Genomic DNA, 26,303 nt, shown 5'->3' with positions numbered 1-26,303 from the left:
AAACTGAAATAATAATATAAAATTTAAATCAACAACATCCATAGCAAATATTTATATTAAATAACATTAACATTTTTCTAATAAATCTTTGAGTTTTTGGCAAGATATTTTCTTATGAGTAACATTTATAGTTATATTATGCAGAGTTTATAACTCCTCAAGTATTGTCTCTCAGAAAAAGAGAGGATACTTCTACTTTTCCAATTCATAGTGATAACCTTTCTGGCAATAGCCAGAATGGGCCATAGGAAAGGCACTTGAATTTTAGGGACATGACCTGGAATGGGAACATTGAATAAAATCAAAGAATCTGTTACTACATTTGTCTGACCACAAAGATCTAACAAAATGTATGCTGGTATTCTTTGCCAATATATCAAATCATTAGGTTTTAAATTAAGTTTAAAAGTAATGGCATTGTGATCAAAGGACAAGATGCTATCAGTACTACCACTACTTTTGAAAATAACTCATTAGATATAAAGATTTTATCATTCTTTGTATGAGTAATAAATCTATATGAGAAATGTATATAATTTAAAGAATTTGGTAGTTTCAACTGCTGAATGTTTGTAAGATTCATCATATTCATAAAGTTATTTAGTTTAGCGGCAGTGGTTATTTTAATTTTCTTATCTTGGGTAGTATAGTTTTCTGATGGTATGCAATTGGAATCACTAGCCAATACCTTGCATGTAAAGCTATAAGGTCCAAATATTTTTTTTGCTACGTTGGAGTCCATTCCAGGAATGCAGTAGATGTTAACCAAAGTGTACAACTTCTTATCTATTTGAAGCACAAGTAATCCCATCATACCATTTTTGCCAGTATAAAAATCAATCACTTTAGTTATAATTAATGACTTCCTCCATAATATTACAGTTCCTCTCCTTTTAGCATTGTAATGTGCATTTACCTGTATTAAATATTGGTTACAGGTCAATTTGTCAACATTTTTCTTTATTAGATGTGTTTCCGATAGAAACACTATATCAGCTTTATTTATTTTGAGATATTTAAACAAGCCACCTCTCTTCATTGGATTATTCAAAGCATTTATATTCAATGAGATGCAATTATATATTGTAATTTTTAAATCCTGGATTATCTAGCAAATTTGAATAATAACTTTTATAGCTTAGGCAAAACTGAAATTTAGCATATTTTGTTATAGACAAAGAACTAAAAATATTTAAAAACAACATAATAAAAGTATTTACAATCCCTAACATGGAGTGTACCATTCTTGGTCTGATAACATAGGCATTCAAAACCATATCAAGCATCTTCCTTGTTTCAGTAACCATTCTCCTGCTTCTGTCTCTGAATAAGTACCTTCAAATCTATTACTCTTCTGAACAAAACTCCCTTTGATAATAAATTACAGTATTCTACTTAAAATATTAAATTTACACTAAACTTATATTCCTTTGAAATCATATTAAATACATCCATCTAACCATAATGAACATTGGGGAGGTGTGGGGGTGTAACCCCTCCACCTATTTTAAACATTGGAAACCATAGATATGGATAGTTGCAAGTTTAATGAATAACTCTTTCCAGAAGATAATATATACCCAAACCACATCCCCCTTACTATATATGCTAACTGCAGGATCACACTACATTGGGGAGCAGGGCATATATATGCCTTTCAATGAAATGAGTTTGTCAGATGAGTTTTCAGTGAAGTGAGCTTTCAGTGAGTTAAGCTCAGCCAACTGAGTCTTAGTGAAATGAGTTTTCAGTGAAATGTGTTTTCAGTGAAATGAAGTAGACCCATATATACATATATATATATATATACATATATATACACACACATATATATATATACATATACATATATATATATATATATATATATATATATATATATATATATATATATATATATATATATATAAAACTGATTAATTCAAATTATTAATTATTTCATAATTTCATACATCAAAATAATTACATAACATATGTCCTTAATTTAATTTACTACATTTAAAACATTAACAGTATAAGTATCTGCAGTTATCTTAAAGATTTAAAACTTTTAACAATGTGGTTGAACTATGGAAAATACTTGTAAAGTAGGCACTACTTTATATTTAATCAAATTCATACAATCCTCTCAAACTAACAATTAACTTAGTATATTACAAATGTCTATAGAAAAATTATTTTATAAGCACAAAAGATTTTGTCAACTGACATATTTACTCCTGGAATTTGCCCAGTTGACAATATTATAATGCATCCATGTCTAATTCATTCTTCTAACATTACTTGGGACTAATGACAGCTTTCTTTCCATAACCAATCTATATAAAAGGACACTACAATTCACTTATTTATATCATCTAATCTATATCATATATGAATATTACATGCATCTAATGAACTTTACATGCTATATATCATTCATACAGTATATCAGAATAATTCACAAAATCATATTTTATAATAATCATATGCAAAAATTAATTTGCATATGCATAGCTTTAAAATCCCCAGGCCTATTAACAAATTCCATTAAGCTATTTTAGCATTAAAATCAGAATCATATTAGGTATAAATATAATAGAACAAAATATTTTAATGTTCCAAATTACAATTATCAGGCAAATCATTTATTTTAATCTCTTAAATAGCTTCTTAATACTTTAAAGAAATCAGTAAGTAAATGTATTCAGAATATACATAACTTCATATAGCTTCTGTGCATTCTTATGAAGCTCATCGTTTATTTCACTTCATTAAGTTAAATGTATGCATCTCTAACTCTAATGATAATATTTATTAAACTTAGATGTCATATGATGTACCGTCTGAAGAAAATATATGGATAATTTCTAGCTGACACATTCAGAATATCTTTTACTATAGTAAAAATGCATTAAATATTAATTTCAAATTTTTCAACACATAGGTTGGGCGTCGAGCTGGCACCTCGGCATTTCGTAAAAAAATCTACTGCCAATCATTAGCGGACCGGAGTTTCACTGTGGCAACCCCCTTACCGGGAAAAAGCCGAAAGACAAACAACAACAACACTGAGCTTATTTCAGCTGGCATAATGGTGCACAGTGAAATAAAATTTATTCCAGTCATTTCATTGTACTTTGCCCTTTAAATGCTCTAATTACTATTATAACATTGTATTCTAGCGTTTTGTATGTTATCAAAACCATGGAAGACAAAATAAATCTCCTTTAGTCATTTAAATATGTGTTAACCTTTAAATTCTACAAATGTTACACTAACATTCAACTATTATAAATTCCACTACACTAGCTATTTATCAGTACAATCGTTGGTACACTGTACTTTAAAACTTTGCATTCTTTATTTAAAATATGCAACAATTTTGTTATAAACTAGAGTCCATAGTCACCATAAATGCCAATACTGTTTTGCCTTAGTCTTATTTAGATATCTTGTCCAGTGCAGTGTTCCATTCTACTACCTCGCTGAGGTCAAAGTTCATGTAGAGATTGCCAGTGCTACTACAAGTTCACAGAGCCGTCTGTCTTCTTATCTGGATCTGTACTTCTCATGAGATGGTTTAAATCATTTGTCAGGGTAAGATAATTTATTTAAAGTAGGAAATGCAACAGTTAGCTGTTAAAAGCTGCTCTTAAGCTTGCACTTAGTAATATGTGAGGCGATCTTAAAAAAATAAATAACGGTCAAAGCAGTGTACCATAACATTTTAATCTATAATAAATCAGTCATGAAGCCAATTTACTATATTCTAAGGTCTTATCTTTTAAAAAAATTAATAAAGCTAATTTAGCAAGCTTATTTTGAGCCCGTTTGGTGATATGTAAAGTAAAACAGTTAATATAAAAAACATTACATAATGTATCATATAATTTCTTGATGAAAACTTGTAGGAAACCCAAAATCCGTTATTTTAGTGCTATTTTTCTCAGGCAGAGTATTTCAAGGTAGCAAAGTTTACATATATAATTATATTTATATCTAAACAGCTATATATCTATGGATATGATGCAAAACTATTTAGTTCATATTACAGTACTTGAATTGTATCTGCATATGAACTCTAGTAAACGACAATTATATTATTAAAACAGATGTTATTGTATTAGTGATTCTTTGGGCTTTTCCAGGTTAGGGGTCACCACAGCGGAATTCCAGTTCGCTAATAATTGGCAGTCAATTTTTACGGTGCTGAGGTGGTAGCCCGACGCCCAACCTTCAACAAAGGCACGCCCATGCATGCATGTCTTTTGAGCGACGCTCAACCGCAGGGAGGACATGCAGACGCCACACAGAAGGCGCTCCAGCTGCGAGTCGAACGGGAGAACCTCTTTCAGTGAGGTGACAATGCTACTGTTGCACCACCGTAGTTTGTATTAATGATTTTCCAAAATGACAAACTAAAAGGTTTTATCTTGTGAATTATGAAGTCTTGTTGACTATTGGAACAATATATTTACATTGTAGTAAAGCATGTTTCCGAAGTCAAGGAAAAGTCCATTAAGCAAATGAGAGGGGGAGGAATTGGAGACTGTTACTTTAGGTTTTTGGTTTTGTTCTTTTTTTTTTTTTCATGATCCACTTTAACTGCATTTCTTTTTAAACTCGGAAGACCATTCCATGAGTTCTTGTTTAGCCAAAAATTGACTTTTTTTGTGAAAAATCCATAGCTTCATCTAGTGAATTAAGTCCTTTGTCCTTCTGGTAAGAACATTCAGAGAATCACAGGAAACAGTATTTCAGGTTTGATAGATTTTTTTAGACTTTTAATTAAAGGGACACAAGCTTTTCTTTTAGAAATAACTGAAGATGTATAATCATTGTCAAATCTGATTGTTTTACCTTTGAAATTTACTGGAGAGTTAGTCCAAGCTGGTGTAAGAACTAAATCTTTATCCTGTGTGGAAAGAAATTTGACTTTTATTGATCTTGATGTGGGTTGGGTTTTTATTGAAGAGTTATTTGGAAGAGATGTATGTGCTCTTTCTATCCCAAAAGACAGTGACTAAGGCAAGTTCAAAATTTGTGGAAGCAAGGTGTTCAGAAAATGTACCATTTTACTTCCTTCTTTTTCAGGGACACCATATATTCTGATACTGTTCCTTCTGGATCTGCTTTCAAGATCGGCCATGTTTACCAAAAGAAAGTTGTTTTGCTTCAATAGGAACTCAACCTGGCTTTCATTTTTATTTAATCTGCCTTCCACATTATTCCAAGATTCTTCCATGTAAGTGATTAGATAAGAATGTTTCTTTATAATTTTATTAAGCATTTGTTTATTTTACTACTTTATAATGCCCATTTTATTCTTCAGTTTGTCAATTTTTACTGATTATTTCTTGCAGACTAGTTACAAGACACTGCAGTTCTTTTTTCATTCCATTTTCCTGTGAGGAAGCTTTACAGTGACTCATGGTTGTTCTTGGCTGAAGACAAAAACTTCGGACAGGATAAAAACAAAATAGTCTTCAAAAATGAATTTTCTTGTAGCATTCTCTTCACTCCTTATATACTGTCATATAAAATATGTTTTGAAGACAGTTTCTTCAATTTAAATGTAAGAAGTCCTGTCAGAAAAACTGAAGAGAGGCAGAGCAAACATTTTATGCTGCTAACTCCTTGGCATCTGAGCCAAGTCCCGCATGGAGTATTTTCAAGGAGCTATTTCCCAATTAGATTTTCTGTCCTCTAGAGATATGCAGGTATTTACAGATTCAATGATTATAGTTTTAAAAAATAATTTTATATATTTTGAATGTGAGATAGAGACAAATAAAAGATGTACTTATTGGGGCATCCTGCAGTCCGCCATATGCCAATTTGATAGTGAAAGGATGGGAGAACGATTTGTGTTTTAACAGTACATTTTGTAGTTATTTTAAGTTGTATTTACACTATTTAGATGATATTTTTATCCTATGGAATGGATCCAGGTAGGATTTGCATTGATTTATCAATTATATTAAAAGTCCCACACAGTTCTTGAAATGTGCACACACTATCTCCAAAGACTGGGCAGATTACATAGATGTTACTATTTTTAAAACAAAAAATGGCTTTAGTTCTACTTTCTACTGAAAATGTAGTAAAGCATATTTACATTTCAACAGCTGAAGCAAAAGTTATCAGTAATGTTTTATGATAGGAGATACCCTACTCAGACACAATATCAGCATGTATTTTGTCCACCAGTTTCTAAGGGTATTAAATACAAGCCATTACTTGGGTCAGGACATAGTATGACTGAGCTAGCAAAAAACGCAAGTGATTATGCCTTTGGGCACCAATTCTTTTGAAAAAGCTTTAGTGTTAAAATATAATAAAATAAAATAATGTATTTATAATGAATTTATGGGTCTATATCAGCATATCATTTGACTCTGTAGTGCTTTTATTTTGTCCCACCCTCCCTGTTGGTGTCTTGCTCTTATACTTGGTGGCTTTGCAGTTGCCCGCCCCTACTGTGACACACCTCCCAATCTAGTGTCATTAGCTCATTCTTCTTAATACAGAGAGAACATTTGATAAGGCCTTCTGTTCCTCCTTTTTCCCTTTTCAAAAAGAAAAACAAAACTTTTTTTTTTCTTTTTCGCCTGAACCTTCTTGTGTTCTGACTGTCCTTCTCAAACATATTGGAAATATACAGTATATTTCAGAGCATTTGTTATAACTGTATTTGCTATAACTGATTTAAGTATTTTTTCTGGCTTTTTGAATATTTACTGCTTAGCGACTGCATCTTAGCCTGTTTATACAGCTCTGCATTCTATTTAAACTGCTTTTGTGTTGATTAACTGTTTTGCACTCTTAAAAAGTTATTTGTTGCTTAATTTTACCTGTAGGCTAACACACTCAAGTGTGCTAGCCGCTTAAAAGCATTTATAGCATTTACTGTGTTTTCCTTGTCTCTGTAAAAAAAAAAAAAAAAAAAATCTCTTGTTTTCCCACCTTACTGAACTAGAGTAGTCCAGTTTCAGAGTTGCTGATCCCTGGGCTTTGTTTTTAGTTCCTGTTTACTGATCCATTGCCTTATTAGGAAGGAGGGAAGTCTCTTTGCTTACCAGTGGGAGTGGGAAGCACTGAGCAGCCTTTTTGTTCGAATTGGTGAAGTTTCAGCCAGAAACTAGTAGTCCATTGGTCGTTTTGGGCCAATTCCTAGCTCCTTTAAGCCCCCTGCTATAAAACACGCTAAACACGCATTTTCCAGCTTGTACCAACACAGCACAGATCCTCGTGGTGGCCTGCAGAGTGATCCAAGCAGCAGAGAGCTAAAAGAGTGACTTTCTACCAGATATAAGTATTTTTTGTGGCTTTCCCACTGTTATTAAGCTAGCGACTGCATTTCGCCTGTTTTACTGCTACTTTAAGTGATTTCTGCATTTTACACTGTTTATTGCACTTTAAGTTACTAATTGTTGCAAATTGTTTCTGTAGGCTACACACTGAAGTGCGCTAGCCGATTTACAGCATTTATAGCATTTACTGTCTGTTTTTTTTTTCCTTATCTCTGTAATAAAACAAAAAAATCTCTTGTTTTCCCGCCTTACTGAACTAGAGTAGTCCAGTTTCAGAGTTGCTGATCCCTGGGCTTTGTTTTTAGTTCCTGTTACTGATCCATTGCCTTATTGGGAAGTTTCTTTGCTTACCAGTGGGAGTGGGAAGCACTGAGCGGCCTTTTGGTCCGATTTGGTGAAGTTTCAGCCAGAAACTAGTAGTCCATTGGTAGTTTTGGGCCAATTCCTAGCTCCCTTCAGCCCCCTGCTATAAAACACGCTAAACGCACGTTAGCGCGATTTAGCACGGATTTGCCACTGTTGCACACGAGCAGCGGCGGTTAAACAAGGTTAAACTATTCGGGCCATCTAAATTCCACTCTTCAAATTTTCCCTTAGAACTACCTTCCTCGAGCTGTACTGCTGATCTAACCAGCATATCCTATAACTGAAAAGTTCATCTCTACTTGATTCCCAAGTAGACTATTCTCTATCTGTAAAGCCTAGCACTTACTCCTGCAGTACTTGCACCTTGATAAAGCACTCTTATTATAGATAGTACCCCACCAGCCTAAAACCCACTTCCCCCGGAGTCCTTTGAAAGTCTCTTTATCTACTACTTCTAGTATGTCGAGGGATCAGTTGCTAGTGTCCTCTCCAGCTCAACTGGTGAACCTGGGAATATTGAGGCAATGTTACAATTGCCTCATGTACACAGACAATCCTCTCCTTCTCCCACAAAACACAAATACATGCGAGAGATGCAACTATACGGCCAAACTGGAGGCTGAGCTCTCTCAACATAGGACTGGCAAGACCAGACAGGAGGAGAAGGTAACCACACACAATACATACCCAGTCACACATGGTACCATCACAACTTCAAATCATACACATACTCACACAAAGACATACTCGGAGGCTCTGATCAAAATTTACCAAAACAGCAGAGGGCACCAAAGCAGACACCCAAACAACTACCACCTCACGACCCAACACATGCAACACATAGACCACACAGTCAGAGTGTCAAACAGTCACAGCCCTTAAGGCCAAACAAAATGCCAGACACACTTGTCATTGGTGATTCCATAGTCAGACACACTGACGTCCCGCCACCAGACTGAGTAAGGAGAAGGTCACAGTAAGCTGCCTGTCGGGCGCTAGAATCCGCCACATAACGCAAGCACTCAGGTCTCTCAACAGCAGGTACAAGTGCGACTCAGTCATTGTCCACGCTGGTGTCAATGACCTGAGACGTACCTCCTTGGACTACATGAAAAGGGACATCGAGGAGCTCTCTGATTATGTAGCCCAGGCAGGTATGACCCTGACCTTGAGCAGTATCCTACCTTCACCTAGAATGATGCCACAATACAGTGATAAGATGATCAGCTTTAATAATTGGCTTAAATTCTGGTGTCATTCAAAGGGGATCCAATGTCTGTCTGCCTGGGATGACATGCTGGACAAGCCACGCTGCTTCGCAAGGGACGGCTTGCACCTGTCACCCCTGGGCTTCCGGATTTTGGCAAAGGCTCTTGCCACCCCCATAGTGCCTTTTTTAGGCAAGGCTCAAATTCTAAACCTACCACCCTAGAACACCAAAAAGGAAAAAAACTAAGGGTAATGCTGCTCAATGCCAGAAGTCTCACTCTCAAGATGCATGCACTCGAGGCCCTTCTCAATATGGAGAACATCGATGTCTGTGCTGTGACAGAAACCTGGTTCAAGGCTCCTGAGAGTACCCCAGCACTAACAGGTTTCACCTCATATCATGCATTCCGGCCCCAAAATCCAGACAACACCAAGAAAGGAGGGGGGTGTCCATATTCATAAAGGACACCCACACCTCAAGGTTGGTGGCAGCGCACGATGCATCGGAGACCATCCAGGTGCAATTAACCATAGGCAGGACTGCTCTGCAGTTTGTAGCATGTTACAGGCCACCCTCTCAAACTCAGGAACCTCACATGGCCTTCCTGAAAACATTGGAGGGGATAAATGTATCTCCAAACACCATCATACTAGGTGACTTCAACTACCCTAATATAGACTGGGAACACTATTCAAGCCTGAACACTCTAACCCAAAGATTCCTGGAGTTCATAAACTCAAATACCATGGAACAACTAGTCACCATCCCCACAAGAGGAGAACACATACTTGATCTCATCATCATGAACATGGGATCATAATGTTCAACACCGGAAGTATACCCCTCACTGGTGAGATCAGATCATAAACTAATCTCGCTGGAGGTCCTCATCCCGCCCCCACCTGAAACAAAAAAGACCACAGTGAAAAACTTCTCAAAAGCTGATTTCACACTTCTAAAAACTAGTGTGGCCTCCTTTAAGGCCCCTGAGCCAGTGGTAAACATTACTCAAACCGCTGAATCACTTACAAATGCCTTTTACCAGCACCTACAGGACTGCATGGATCAGGCAATCCCAAACAAAACTAAGACTCTCTGTACCAAAGGCAAGCGTCCAGTCTGGTGGACCCCAGCCATAAACAAGCTCTACAACAAAAGGAGGAAGCTACTACAAGATGGAGCAAAATCCTTGAAAGGTAAGACACCTTTGATCATTATAAGTAAAAAACTAAGTGCTCTCATAAAATCATCCAAGGCAAATTTTGAGAGAAAAATCGCCAAGGACTCTAAAGACAATCATAAGGCCTTCTTTAGCTATGTTAGAAACCTAGGAGGAAACTCCCAGATATGCTCAGAATTAGTTCAAAATGATGTGAAAATTACTGAACCTACACACATTGCTAACATACTGGCTGACAGGTTCAGTGCAAACTCCCCCCCCCCAAAAGGAGAGATATCTATTCCAGAGGATTGTAGCACCCCAAAACTGTCCAACGCCCAGGTGAGAACTCCCCTCGCGAAGGGAAAAACACAGCATCCATGGGACTGGATGGTGTCCCCGGCTGTGTGCTTCATGAACTCAACGAGGAATTAAACCCACAGTTAGGACAGCTGTTTAATCTTAGCCTCACCTCAGGATACGTACCCAAGGAGTGGCGCATGGCGACTGTGGTCCCACTTCATAAGGCGGTGCCTCCACAGACCCTGGAAATTACCGCCCCATTAGCTTGACAAGCCTTATCTGCAAAGCCATGGAGAGGATCATAATGGAACTCATAAATAGACATAGGGAACTTGCAGACTTTGGATCCAACCCAGTTTGGCTTTGTCAAAGGCAGATCCTGCCTCTTAAACTTGGTTGACTTTTTCGAGACAGTCACCAAGGCCATTGATGAGGGAAAGGCAGTCCATACAGCCTACCTCGACCTGGCAAAGGCCTTCGACACAATACCCCACTCAGGTATCATCGAAAAACTCATCAGCTTGAATGTAAACCCATACATCACAAGATGGGTTGCAAACTGGCTAAGTGACAGAACCCACAGGGTCAGAGTTGCTGGAGCCATGTCAGACTCAAAGCCTGTCACAAGTGGTGTCCCACAGGGCTCAGTCCTGGGTCCACTCTTGTTCGGCATCTACTTTTCTGAAGTACAAGCAAACACAGGAGGGTTATGGCTGACAAAGTTTGCAGATGACTGCAAACTGGGCGCCATAGTCGAAAACACATCTGAGACAGATATCCTCCAGAAGTGCCTCACAGAAATGGATAACTGGTGCCAGAGCCATGGCCTGAAGTTAAACGCCAAAAAATGCATAGTCATACCCTTCGGGAAAAACAAAGTTACCCCTAGCTACCATATAGGTGGCAATCCACTGAGCACAGAAAAAGTCATCAGGGATCTGGGGACCCAAGTTGACAGTAGCCTTTCGTTTGACACTCATGTTGCTAAAGTAGTTAGGAAAACCTTCTATATCACCCACCTGATCATGAAGGGATTCACATCTAGATCAAGGGAGGTCATCGTCCCCCTGTACTCATCACTCATTAGACCTATGATTGAGTACAAGGCCCCGTTCGGAATGTATCTGACCAGACACCTGCTGCAGCTTGAAAGGCCCCAAAAGTTCCTCACCAAAAGGATAAAGGGTATCAAAAATATGTCTTATGCTGCCCGACTGAAAGAACTCCAGCTCTATTCAGTCTCATACCGCTTGCTCAGAGGTGACCTGTGCCTGACATATAAGGCCATGTCAAACCCAGATTTGATGAATATGCTTCACCTCAAAAAATCTAGATCCCTCAGAACCACAAGGGCGGGAGACTTAAACCTTGACACTGTTATAAATAGAACGTGCTGGAGGGACAGATTCATCACCCAGAGACTCCCTATGCTGTGGAACAAAATCCCGGTACATCTGAGGCAGAGCACCTCGCTGGCCTTGTTCAAGAGGAATCTTGACCAATGGATGGGAGATCGCAGATATACCCCAGGGATTACTTCAGTGTCACTGCTTGACAGAGGCACAGAAAAATGATAGGCATAGTTTTTATTCAAACTAAAGGGGTGGCGAAAGCCACATAACTATGGGCTAGGCTTATAAATGCCCTTGGGCAGATAGCCTAGTATGAACCTATAAAATGCCAAATGCAATTTAATCGAACTGAAATGTTCGAAATCTCAAAACAGCGAACTGACGGAACATAGATTTCTTTCCCAGGGAAAGAAATCTGTGTTCCTTGCAAAAAAAATTTTTTTTTCAATACTTTAAACACTGACAGAAGTGGGCTGTGCCCCCACACCCCCCCTACTTAAATATACCAATTCCGAGACCGCACCACAGTGGAGGAAATAGCAAACTCCAATGACTGCCTACGGATTTCTTTCCCTGGGAAAGAAATCTGTGTTCCATCAGTTCGCTCTTCTGAGATTTTGAACATTTCAGTTCAATTAAATTTGGTGTTTGCAACATTCAAAATGCTGATAGGAACCCAAATTTATTATCTGTTTAATGTATGTATTATTTATTATTATTTTGTACAGCACAAAGTATTGTTCATCTAAGTAACCTCTAACAAATGCAAGATAAATTATTTGATATTTATTTTCCAAGATGATCATAAATGATCATAATTTCTTAGAATATCATGTAGGTATAGTGCCACATTGGTTTGGACTTAAATTTTTTATTATGTAAATCATTCTTAGGTTAACTGTGTAGATAAGTGTTACTGGTCATAATCAGTCTGCAGCTTTTACTAAACTATACAAGAACATATCTACTGCCAAACAGCCGTGGTGCAGCTGTTACCGCTGTCTCCTCACAGCGAGAAGTTCTCCCATCTGATTCTTGGCTGGACCGCCTTCTGTGCAGAGTCTGCATGTCCTGCCCATGATCGAGTGAACTTGAAAAGACATGCAGGTAGGTACGTATGTGTGTGATCATGCCTTCTTTGAAGGTTGGGCACCGGGCTGGCAACTTGACTTTGTAAAAATTCACTGCCAATCATTAGCGGACCGGAGTTCTGCTGTGGCGATTTTTAACCAGGAAAAGCTGAAAGACCTACTACCAAAACATTTTTTGTGTGGTACTACTTACCATCATTGTTCATGGTCTCTCTACTCTGTAGCAAGTTCTGAAAAGACAGATATTTATGTAACTAGTGATGTTCATGATGTTGATCACTACTTAAATAACCTTAGTTTATATGGGTTATAACCTGCACAGGATAACAACTGACCAGTTTCCAAAGCTTCAAGGCCACCTTCCACTTGGCTATCAAAACTGTTATTCATCTCAAACTGAGCTGAACAAAGAGAGTGGTTTAGATGCCAACCCATTCAGAGCTTTCTTGCTGCTGAAAAGAACTACTCTTGCAGGCTTCTGAGGATTAACGGTCAGCTAATGCTGCCCATTGTTAGGCAGATAAGTTCTCTTTGGTGGACGAGGGGCTTCCACATTTTAACTGTATGACAGTAAGTAAAGTTTTTCCATCATACAATTAAAATGTGGATTTTTTTTTATAAAATTTAAACTAGGAAAAAGAGTTTTATTGACTGCCCCTTCACTTTTAGTAACTTTTAAACTGGGGTGCTTTCACTTTTGTGGAAATAAGTTGTTAAACCTAATTTAAAACTAGTTTTGCCTTGGTAAAAGTTGTGTTATTTTACTTTGGAGGTGGGATAAGTGTTTAAAGAGCTTTTCACTGTGTTTTTGGTGGGGAAAAGGTGACTTGTTTTACTACTTACCTGTTTTACAAACTACTACTGCCAGGCTTCCCTGAAAATCTGTAATTTTTTCAGCATTAATGGAACAACCTACTGGTTATTCACATTTGCCCCCACAAGATGCTGCTAAAGTACCTCAGCAACAGATGGGTGACTCTATGGCCATATCTGGTTCTTCAGACCATTCATCTTTTTATTGGCTGTTTCTAGTGTAATCCCTACCGCCACCATGGGCCTGGGGTAGACATATCATCTGCAGCTGTTGGAGTGCTCCTGATGGGCAAGAGAAAACCACTGTCAGTTTTTGGAGAAGGAGCTGAGAATTCATCTTTGACTAACCAGACTGGATTGCTCTTCTCTCAGGGGTGGCCCGTGCTATTGGACTGCTGGACTGCAGCCCCCCCCCAGCTGTAAAACAGAAAAAAAATAAAATGGAAAAGAAGAAAAAAAAAATGATCAAAAATAGCAGATCTTCGCGCATGAGCACTAACAGCATTTCCAATATCTGGACTGCTGCTGAGACAGTCTGCAGCATGCGCAGACTGTCTCAGCAGCAGTCCAGATTAGGAAACATTCAAGAGCAGAGATCCCAGAAGTCTATGCAGTTGTAACTGCATAGACTGTTGCTGGAAAGGGATCGGACTCGGACTGCAACGTCGGCAGGCTGGGAGTCACGAACATCTCACGGGCTGTGGTAGATTTAATGCTCCAACGGATGTAGTGCACGGGCAGGCTTGTAGTGCTCCAACGGCTGTGGATTTAATGCTGCAACAAAGGGATCTATAGTGTGTGTGTGTGTGTGTGTGTGTGTGTGTGTGTGTGTGTGTGTGTGTATAAAATGCCCCAGGTACTTCATGGTGGTGGGTAGAGAATAAGGCTTGAACCCTGTGGCAAGAGCCTGAATTCCCTACCCACCACCATTTGTAAAAATGTTGCAGATTTTTCCCTCATACTTGTTCTGTTCCTCATAAAATCTGTGGTTTCTGTATTTTTGTGTCCTTGCAAAGCCAGTAGTGCAGTGGTAGCATTGTTGCCTGACAGCTACATGTTCTCTAGTTTGATTCTTGGCTGGGGTGCCTTACCTTCTGTGTGGAGTCTGTATGCCCTCCCTGTTTTTGTTTCCTGTAGTGTCCTCCCATCTTACAAAGACATGTGTCTGTCTGGAGTGTTTCTCCCTGGGCCTCTGCTAAAAATTAGCTTTTGTTCCAAGTCAGACTTTCCTGGTTAACAAATGTTAAAAATGACACACATTTGAGTACCACACTTCATATTCTTCAGAAAGTGCATGGTAACACAAAAGCTTTTATCTAGCAATTTTCTAAGTATATAAGATGGATATTTGAAATTTGTCCCTATTTTTGGGACTGTATTCCCCTATTATTGGCTTCATCCAGGTTTTGTGCTAAGGTTGAGAGCTATGGTAAGAACTGAATTCACTGAATATGTTTTGGGGGTTATATTCCCCCATTACTGGCTTTGTCCGTGTGTTTTTTGCTAATAGGTTGAGAGTTATGGTGAGAACTGAATTCACTGAATGTTTGAGGGCTGTATTCACCCATTATTGGCTTTGTTCAGGTGTTTTGTGCTAAGAGGTTGACAGCTGTGCTATGGTGAGAACTGAATTCATTAAATGGTAGCCATTTAAGTTTCCGTCTTCTTCTTTCACAAAGCAGCTGATTTGGCTTAGTGGTATGTTGCTCTGACTGTTTTGCACAGGGGTCCCCTGGGTTCAAGACGTGGCAGTGAAATGTATGGTGGTAACACAGCATTTTATTCTAGCAACTTTCCAACATTATACAAGCAATGTTTAAAATGTGTCCCTGGTTTTTGACCTTTTGTCCCCCCCCCCCCCAATAAATTTTGGCTTTTTCCAGATTTCTTGTGCTGCAAAGTTCAGAGATACAGTTGAGTGTCGAGTAGATTTTACAAGGAGCTGAGAGCTGCAGAGGAACAAAAGTGTAGTGCTGCTTATGCTAAGTCTGCTTGCATTAATAGCACAACAGGTAGTGTACTTGCTTTTGATGCAGAAGGCTGTGGGTTCTACTCCCACAGTAGGTAGATGCATTGCTGATACTATACTGTGTTGTAAAGGGGTGGATGGTGCAGTTGTTTGGCAAAGATACCTAGTAACTATGAACCTGTTATCAGTTTGCTATCCATTCCCTATTGCGGTATTACTAGCTTATCATTTTTAATGCATGCAACATAGGCAATTTATTCTTCAAGGGCAACAGGCACTTTATTTGTAGATGAAACAATGACATATAAAGTTGTTTGCTAGCAGCAACCTCTTTATTAGTTACAGATTTCTTTAATGTGGATTTTACTACTTCAGAGATTGTGCATATTTACTGATACTGGTGGACTATAGAAGGTTGAGTAGACTTTTTATGATGGAAATGATCTGAATTGGGCAGTTTTGTCATTGGTGTATGCATTTTGTTTCATTGTTTACTGGAAAAATGTTCAAAACAATACATTTAAAATGCCCTTTAACAACTGTACTGTATTGTACAAGGAATATAATGTAATACAGTCAGGAAGGTGTATCAAAGAGCATGTGTATGTTTCATGTTCAAGGGGCCTATGATGTTGAAAACAGCCCAGAGTTAATCTTTATCTGCCACTGGCAACATGTATTTTCTTTGAATGTGGGTTTCAATGCTGTTTCAATGCATGTGAGTTTCAAGGGCAGAGACATTTTAATGCTAAGTCTATTTTCATTGTGAGACTGCATTGCTTTGTTTAACAGATATCTATTAGGGTTTGTGCTGTAAAATGCAAAATAAAACTTTCAAATGAAATCTAAATCATCGCAGAAGTAAAGCGGTATGCACATTACAGTGTTTATGGTAGATGGGGCAAAATAACCAAGGTATGGGACATTGGAATGGCTGGAGGGGGGAGGCTCCATTCGACCATGATTTTGTAGGGGGGGGGGTAGCAAACTCAGACAGCCCAGGTTGAACTATACCTGTCAGTTGTCCATATGTTTGCAGAATAAGATATTTGCTTCTTATTTTTGGTTTGTTCCTCATAAAAATTGTGGTTTTCTAGCAAATCATTTAGGAATGAAGTCAATAAATGACAGACATTGAGTTTCAGACATCATAACCTTCAGAAAAATGCATGCTAATGCAAGACCTGTTATGCTATCAACTGTCTTAAGTTTATACAAGAGCAAATTTTAGCAGTGTTTGTATGTTCCCCCAATATATTTGGCCTTGTCCAGATTTCCTGCATTAAGAGGTTGAGAGATATGTGCAAATCGCTTTTTAGAATTAGGAATATCCAAACCTCTCCATTGTCCCGAAATTTGGCTCAAAATGTTCCTCTCCCTAAATAATCCCTCCTCAAAATGGCAGTTTTGGAAGAAAACGTGGAGGGTTTACAATTATATATAACTAATGATCAGAGTTACAGATTACTTTTATTTCAGAAATGTGTGTAAATGCTCTTATTTTGTTAGCTGCTCAAGTTAACAGTGTTAATATTAAAAAGGTGTCCCTTTTTTGGCAGGTTCCCAGCTGTATTGTGTGGCAACTTTATATTTTTGCATCACATTTTGGTCTGTAAAATTGTGGTTTTCTGGCAAATTAGTGGCATGTCATTAAAGATTGAAGTTAGAAAATAATGACAGACATTTGAGTTTCAGATTTCATACCCTTAAGAAAATTCGTACTAATGCAAGACCTACTACTGTTCTATTATCTAAGTTAATAAGAGCAATATTTAAAAATTTTCCTTATTTTTGGGCCTGTGTCCCACTTCTAGTTCTATGTATGGCTTTGTCCAGATTTCTTGCTCTGAAGTTGAGAGGTATGAGTGTCAGAGCCATTACTGTCAGCCAGAGACTTTTCAAATTGTGACATACTTGTTGCACCCCACGCCCCATTGTAGTGGCTCTGGATGTGTCCAAGGAAGGCAAGGAGCAGTTATGCAGTGTAAGTGTGCAGAGTATTCCCCCATCCAAGGTAGACCACAAGTACGACCGTAGCTTTTCATTTGTCCTTGATTTTGCAGAATGTTCTGGTTTTCTGTCATATTTTTATACTGTTGATTTATGCTTCTTATTATTCAGGAAATGCATGCTGTCACAGTGCCCTGTTGCTCTGTTTAAGTAGCAGTGATTTAATGACCATCAGGTAAGCTTGTCAGAGATTGTAAGATGCAAATAAGCTTTAATAAGCATACTGTTAAAGAATTACCAGCATTGAAAGCCTTTTCGTTGTTGCCATGCCGAGAATATTTACATAACTAGATAATGTGTAAGCCTTGGGTACTGAAATGCATATGACAGTATTTGTAATAAAAGGACAGGATTACAGTATTTTCAGAAGCTCATTACATTTGTTGGAGACTTGCAGTCATCTTTTGTTGGAGACTTGCAGTCATCTTTGCAGGCTTACCCGTAAACTAAACAGAATGCCAATCTATCATGTGTGGTCCATAACTCGTGCAGGAATTCTTTAAGCAATTTATCTTGAGCTTGTTTTTTGTTTGCTGTTCATTTTTTACTTTGATCATGTCTTCCCCATGAAACAAGTAGATAGTTGTGTCAGGCAGCAGGTCTTTTTTGGATGAGAAACAGTTTTACAAGTGGGGGTATCACAGAGATTGCTACTTTCAGCATGTTAATTGGTAATTTTATAAAGCTGAATATAAATTATAATTAGAACTGCAGTGCAAGGAGTAGTGGTTTGAGTTGAGTGCTGCTTGTTTTTTTATACTTGATTTTGACTGGCATTCCAGTAATGTATTTAAAAAGTAATTTATTTTTTCATGCCTCACAACCTGTTTCAATCTGGATATTAAGTAAGTTGTCATGTAGCCAATGCATTGAAATATTTTTTTCTTCTACACTTCATTTTGTCTTGATTGGACTCTCGTAATGACTGTTTGGCACCCAGGGCAGCATAGCTCCACCCCTTTCTAATTGGACACACCCCTTCCCATTGGCCCCACCCATTCAGCTGTCTCCTGCAGCCCTCCTTTAATTTGAAGTCACCAGCCGCCACTGTCTTCTCTAGGCTACTTTTGCCTGGCAAAAATGGGATTGCTTATTCAGAAATTCTTGTCAAAAAGAAACAAAAAGTTAAGACACATATCTTCTCATGTCTCAGTTATTTTGGACACAAGTGATTTATAGGGCTTGGCTCACTCTTTTGTTCTGATTATCGAGTCTTCCACTTCGGCTGATTCTGGTAAGAGAAAAAATGAATTCTTCATTTTGTAAAGATGTTCAGGATTGTGAACCACAAAATGATTATGAAGGGACAATTTTTTTCTTCTCGTGTTTCTGATTCACATTCAGAGGAAAATGTGGCTTCTGCCAGTCCCCTTGAAGAATTCTCCTTTTTTAAAACTGTTTCCGGACTGCATCTGTTTCATTTGGAACACAATGACATTCCACTGTCTAGGAAGAAATATTACAATTTATTCAAACTGCATTTTCATGAATCTACACCACTTCCTCCTATTCTTTAAGCACTGGAGGATATTTTTGTAACAACCTGTAATCTGCCTGACAGTCAGTCTGCTGCCTTGAAGAAAGCAGATAGACTGTATAAAGTTCTTCAGTCTTCTTAGTCTTTATATACTAATCCCAGATCAGACACAGGTGTTATTTTGCTGTTAAACCCAAGTGCTGCTAAATTTCTGGTTATTACCAAGTCCTAGCCTTCTGAAAAGCTTATTAAAGCTTTTGATAAATTTTGGAAAAAAAGTATTCTTCTGTAGCTCATATGTTAAAACTTATGATTGCCTCTTTCGAGAACATGAGGAATATTATGGCATCTAGTTCCTCTTCTGAGGAAAAAAAAACATCTTTGTGTAACCTGACTGCTTCTGTGTCTCAAGTGATTATCCACTGTTTGAAATGTGCTTAAGGTTCTGCTGATGCCACTTTCAGAGGTGCTGGCAGTGAAACTGTTATGAAAAGATTTGCTTGGTTGTGTACTCAAAACCTTCCCAAAGTTTTTAAAGGTGAAATGTTGAATTCGCTCATAGAGGCCCTTAAAAGGTGTGATGAGAGAGAAGTAAGCTGGGTCAAGGAATTTCTGAGATTTTTAGCCTTCCTTCTCCAAGTTTGTCAAAGGGTGTAATGCTACCTCTGTAACCTTTTTCAAATAGTAAAGTAAACAATCACAGCAAGCTGCTAGTTAAGAGACGTTCAAAATGTAATAGCAGGGAATATCACAAAGAAAGGTGGAACCCACCATAACAATGGACAGTCCATCAAGTCTGAATGACTGTCTACAAGACTCCCCTTTTCCTTCCCACATTGGCACACCTTTAATCATTCCAGAAAATCTGAACCTCCAGTTCCGTCTTTGGCAACAAATGGTTTCAGACTGATGGGATTTAAAAGTAATTCATCAAGGTAACATATGGCATTGGGAGCCTCACATTACTTTTAAAGAGGTCTCCTGTCATCTGCCAGACCAAACTCCTGTTTTCACTACTATCATTTAACTCGTATAACTCGGGGGTGATGGAGACATTCCCTCCTCAGCAAGAAAGGGGTTTTAATGAAGAATGTTTCTGGTGACAAAGAAATAAGATTCGTAGAGACCATTTCTGGATCTTTCTTTCCTAAACCAGGTTGTGATAATGCCCAGTTCAAAATTGTTTGCTGTCCTGCTCCATCTGAGTTTTCTGGTGACTATAGATTTAAATAATGCTTTTCATATTATTTTAGACCCAGACTGCAGATGCTTATTAAATTTTTTTTATGTTTGAATCACATTATCATTTCTCTGCTTTACCCTTTGGCCTAGCCACTAGAGTATTTACAAAGTGTCCAGCACTAGTGGTACCCAACTGCAGACTGTAAGGTATTCACATTTTTTTTGTTTAGACAACTTGCTTATCTTTGCAGAGTCTGTACCCAAGTGCCAGGAATCTCTCACTGGGAGTGAAAGATCTACACAGACTATATGGTTCTAGGAGAATTGTTGTTTTACTCCTCCTTGCATGATTGTTTTCCCTGGGGTGCTTACTGGATACCTCAGTTTAAATGTATTTTCTTCCACAGGAACAAAAGTAGAATGTATCTAGATTTCTTCCCATTTTTTCCCCCTCAGATTTCTATCTCAGCCCAGCAATTTCTCAGGATTCTTGTTCTCATGGCATCTGTGATTCTCAAGATTCTTCTGTCAGGACTCTGCATGAGAAAAATTCAGTGATACTTAAAATTATATGGTCTCAACATTAACATGACCTGACATTCTAGAATCCGGTTTCGAGGTTTCTGAAAAGAGTGATTCATTGTTGGACAAACAAATTTTATCAGAATCATTTGTGGTCCCTAGAAACATTAGAAATATTTACAGACAACACCACAGTGATGTGGTACATAAATAGGAGATCCAGCTCTTGCTCTCTTTGCAGACTAGCCGTGGTAGCTTGGGATATACGTTTTCAGCACAGTCTCATTCTACAGGCGTCTTGCACACCATTAAAGCAAATTCTTTTCACAGACATGCTGAGCAGGACAAGGACAGACTCTTACAAAAGGAAATTGAATCAGGGGGGTCAGCAAGGAATTGATCCAGCAATGGGGAACACCTGAAATAGATCTTTCTGCCTTTACTGACAACAATCAGTTGACAATGCCCTGCTACAGGATTTCCTGCAAGAAGGCAATGGAAAACAGATGCTTTTTTCTTTTCCTTTGACAGGAGTGTTCCTGTATGGGTTTTTTTAGACTTTCCACTAATATTCAACATTCTGATAATTCAGAAGGACTTTACAAAGATCATTGTCATGACTCTGTTCTGGCCTAGGCCACAGTGGTTTGCCCTTCTACTGGAAATGGCCAAGTGCAATTACCACAAACTTCCTCACAGACTTGACCTACTCGAATAAGACAGGGTGTGTAATACATCCCAACCCCAGTTAACTGAGTGATAGCATCTTAATACATTTTAGGCACATATTTTCATGCAGCAGCTATTAAATGAGACATGAAGACCTGCTATCAGAAAATCATATATTAATACATGGAAAATATTTTCTAGTTGGTGCCAAGACAAGAACCTGCACTCTTTCAGGGCTAGTGTCTGTCTGGTTTTATCCTATATGTATGTGTGTCTGTCCTCTGGCCTGTGTTACTTCTCCATCAAAGTTCATTTTTTGGCAATTTCAGCTTGTGTGCCCAAGGATCCTTCTCTTTTGGTGTAATCTTGTGTGAATATTTTTTTGAAAGAGCTGTTGCATACCAAGCCATCTAGAAAATAGGTGACGTCTCCTTGGGATCATCATTTTATCTTGGAAAAAATAGCTTTCTCCATTTGAAGTAGCTCAACAGGCTGATTTGAGATTCTTCACATGAAAAACAGTATTAATGATTGTTCTGTCCTCTGCAAAAAGACAATCTAAGCTGAAATTTCTTATGGTGAGTCAAGCATATTTGATTTTCCTCTTAGATAGTTTTTCCTTGTGAACTAATCCTTCATTTATACCTAGTGTGGTATCTGACTTTACTTTGAGTCAACCTATCCATGTCCCTTTCTTCCTTTCAAAATATAAAAATGAGGGAGAAAGGATATCCTATATCTTGGATGCCCACAGCCAGCTCTGGTACTTGACAGAACAGAATCATTTAGGAAGTCTGTTCATTTGTTTATTTTATGTGAAAGCAATAATGACAACCAATGTCGAAACATACTATCTCCAAATGGTTGTCTCATACTATTGTCTTTTGACATGCTCACCTCAGCAATGCAATTTCAGGTAGGTTAAAGGCTCATTCTACCAGAGCCTTGGCTTCATCTGTGGCTTTTTGGAAAGGGTCTATATTAGATACTTGAACGTTTTAAAGTTCGTCTACCATATGGTCGACACCATACGATCGAACTTGCAAAAGTTCGAATATCTAATAAAAAAAAATAATAAATTACACAAAAATCTACCTGAATGCTTTAAGCAGGGGGGCAAGCCACCCTGCACCCCCACAGCCCCCGCTCTTTAAATATACCAACTCTGAGATCATACTACAGTGTAGAAAAGGGAAATCTTCGCATACCATGCTGTGCAGAGATCTCTGTTACAACGTTCGACCATTCAAAAATCTGATGATATGGTGTCGATCATATGAGATTCGGAATTTTGAATGTTTGAACATTCAATATACACCCTTTTTGGAAAGGATCGGATTCTAGAAGTATTATGGGAGCTGCAATTTGATCCTCTGTACTTGCCTTCACAAAGCAATACAAACTAGATTCCTTTTCCAGGTCTGAGACAGGCTTTGGTAGGACCATTCTCTAGGGTCACCTGGATCCTCATCCTTCCTCTTTCCAGTCAGTCTAAGCCATGGTAATCTACCCATATAGCTAAGGCTACTGTAGTAGTGATCCACATGATGAACATAATACAGTTAAGTAAACTTACCATAACTGTAGATGTTTGAATGATCGCTACTGCAGTAGTCACTCCCTTCTTCTATCTCCCTTATTTTGGTATGTTTTTGTTGCCAGGGTGATGATATCTAACTTTAGATCTGATAATATCCTTTTCATTCATTCCTCTACTGATGGGTTCAGACCCAAGAATCCGATCTGATTCGGACACTTCTACAGATCATTGGATCCAAAACTCTTCAGCTTATTCCTTTACCCATAATGCCCCACCAACCTAACATACCTCAGATCTTATTTGCCTCCATTCAGCTCCAGATGTGGATCCTGCAACTTTTGAGCTTTGAAGTTACTTTTAGTCTCTTTTGTGAGTTACTGAATCAGATTTTTCTGTACATCTTTTTCTAATACACCTGTCTCCAACCATTAATCCTTTTAACCATTTCCTTGCACTTTTTAGTTACCATTTCTCTGTACCTGCTTAAAATACCATTGCTGGTGCTCTCTTCCCTTAATGACTACTCATTAGAACCATCAACAATGGTACCAAGATTGTACTCTCTCTCTTTATATAGTTCTTATGTATCTCTTTTTTTTTTCTTACTTGGCTTTATTTAAAAAAAATAATAAAATTATAGTGTCTTAAGTAGCTGTCTTAGATTACAATAGCTGGCAAGCCAAATGGCTTTAAAAAGTGCATTGCCTGTGGACATAAGCTTCCTAACTTAGATGCTTACAGGGAATGCTTTTATTGTTTAAGATCTGTGCACTTGGATGTAGATTGTTTAATTTCTTCTGGATTTAACTCCAACCCCTTAAATGACCAGAGAAATAAATTGGTCTTGACAGGCCTCCTTCCTTCCTTTCTTTACCTCTTTAAGTTGCTGGGACTCAAACCTCTACTGAAAAACTTGACAAGGGAAAGTCAAATTCAGCAGCCAAGGAAAAAGAATCCCTGGAAAGTTCTTCCTCATTGGCCTCTTCATTGGACCCTCCTTCTAAAATACATAGTCAGATCCAACTACATCATATCCAACTGGTTCAAAACCTAGATCTCCACTGATCCATACTCCTGTGCTACTATTTTATCCAGTTACTTCACAGCTCACTTCATATTTCCTGGAGTCTCCCCATAGGCATTCCAGGCCTCCATCCACCACATCATCTCTTAGATCTTCCAGAGGCTTGTCAGAAGCTGATGTGGATAACATGATGAAATTTCTCAGAGCACAGATCCAGACGAAGGTACTCCCTGCTTCATCTCCCACAGGATTTGTGTGCCATCCTTTGCCCACTTCCTCCTTTGTGTCCTTCTCCAGTCCGACCCACTGTTTCAGAGACATTGGATCTCAGACCTCTGGGTATTTCCTCAGTGGATCTGAAGATGATCTGTTCTTCAACTCTAGTGACTTCCCTGAGTCTTCTGGCTCCAAGCCTTTCAGAGCCAAAGGTTTGGTGCCGGATCCAGTGGGTTGGGCTCAAATATGAAGCTTTTGCAGCTGTCTTTTCCCAGCAGGCCTTCAGAAATGGCCAGCTCAAGTCTGAATCTATCCTTGAGTGAATTGCTGGAGGGGGTTACAGGAGCTGATGGTTTGGGAACTTCAGTCCCTTTTCCTTGGACTTCTGTGTTCCCTAAGCATTCTGCCTTTGAGGTTGTGGAGAAGGCTTTCTCCTTGTCTGGAGAAGGGACATCCTTGCCCCTCTCAGATCAGACCACTTTCCTCCTCCGGTGCTATGCTCTGAACCTTGTCCATCCTTCCATTCCACTGGAACAGCCAGCCCGGACTAGTCTCCAGTTGGTCTGTCAGGACATCATCATCTCTTCTAATACTTCCCCAATTTCCCAGAACAACCTGATGAGGAAGTCCCTCGAAATGGAATATGTAAGAGGAGATTCCTAGATTCCTCTCAAGAATCTCTTGGGGAGGACACCAGTTTTGATAGGGATGAGGCATCCCCCAGATTTCCACCTGAAGATGTCTCTTTTGCAGATATCCTAAAGCTCCTGAAACAAAAAGGTGGTTGATGTACTGATATCCCTCCCAGGAGGAATCTGTGTTCCTGGAGGCTTTTGGGACTGGCCCATCTACTTACTGGATAACCCTCCCAGCTGATGAACTCCTATACCTCTTTTCTCACCGGACATGAAAGTAGACAAATGTAGAGCCAATTCAAAGCATAACAGACAAAATTTTACCCCCCTCCCCCCAAGGACTGGCCACACTAGAGCAAGGGTGTCCCGGCCAGTTATGTTTGTGGTAGCAGCCACTAGGAAAGGACTAGCAGAACAGAGTTGTTCTGTCTATCTCCATGAAAAAAGAGTCCAGTGCTTTTTACAGATTTGGTAAAAACAAGTACTCTACGATGATGGTTGCTCTCTGATTGCTAAATTATCTGGTATATTTTATGAGGTTACAAAGAGATCTGACCAAAGAGCTTGCCAAATCCCTTTTTTTAGATCCATGTCTGCCAAGGATGAAAATAGAATCTCCTCGCAACTGGCCACCCTCCAGTCTATTCCTAATGAATGTGTCCATGAGGTTGATTTTCCATGCCGCAGAAGGTACCTCACAGATGGCAGGTTCAAGCAAAACCATTAGGAAACATGATTGGGTATGACTGATTTTCTTGAGCCTTTCAAGTATTCATTCATTAATGTTCCTTTTGATGAATCTTCCTTGTTCAGTCCTAATGTATAGGACATGCTTTTCAAATGTGGGCAAGAGAGAATGACTGTATGCTATGGGCTTGTGTTTTTCATCCCCTCAAGACCTTCCTCAAGGAATAAACATGGAGATAGAAAAATGTGTTTTTGAAAATCCCAGGTTCTTTTCAAGACTCATGTGGAGATAGTTCTCTCAGAAGCAAAGGGGAGACTCAAGTGGAAGTTACTGCCCCCATGGCAAAGGTGGCCCAAAAAACTGGGGCTTCATAGATTCCTTATTAGATAAGTCCCATCAATACTCCTGAAGGGGCAGGCATGACTGTTTCCCTTTGGAGACAGGGGACATTTGTCTGCACCAGAGAGCCTGGCTATCTATAACAAAATATTTCTGGGTGGAGAGAATCATATCCAGAGGTTATACTATACCATTTTCCCTAGATCCCCCAACCAAAACAAAAAGAATCTCCTATGTTCCACCCAATCAGAGGGACCCAGCAGTACTAGAGATAAAATGCTGCTTGAAAAGAGTCATCTAAGAGGTGCCCCCAGACCAGAAACACTCTGGAACCTATTCAAGAATCTTCTTAGAGCCAAAAAAGACAGGGAAATGGAGACCAATTTTTGATCTCAGCAAACTAAATCAGTTCCTGCAATATTCAAGGTTTTAGATGGTCACAG

At 38.7% G+C, this 26,303-nt stretch overlaps 1 long non-coding RNA gene across 1 annotated transcript in view; it reads left to right on the top strand.

Moving 5' to 3' along the window:
* The first annotated feature begins 3,514 nt into the window (after positions 1-3,514).
* LOC122790456 overlaps positions 3,515-26,303 on the top strand; it is a 352,391-nt gene continuing 329,602 nt past the window's right edge. The window contains exons 1-2 of the long non-coding RNA XR_006363021.1: positions 3,515-3,579; positions 5,077-5,227. This is a non-coding gene — a long non-coding RNA (uncharacterized LOC122790456). The remainder of the gene's footprint in view (positions 3,580-5,076; positions 5,228-26,303) is intronic.

Source organism: Protopterus annectens, chromosome 16.part0 (assembly GCF_019279795.1).
Source record: "Protopterus annectens isolate FY-2018-M chromosome 16.part0, PAN1.0, whole genome shotgun sequence".
NCBI classification, from domain to species: Eukaryota; Metazoa; Chordata; order Ceratodontiformes; family Protopteridae; genus Protopterus; species Protopterus annectens.
This window is presented reverse-complemented; position numbering and strand designations above follow the sequence as displayed.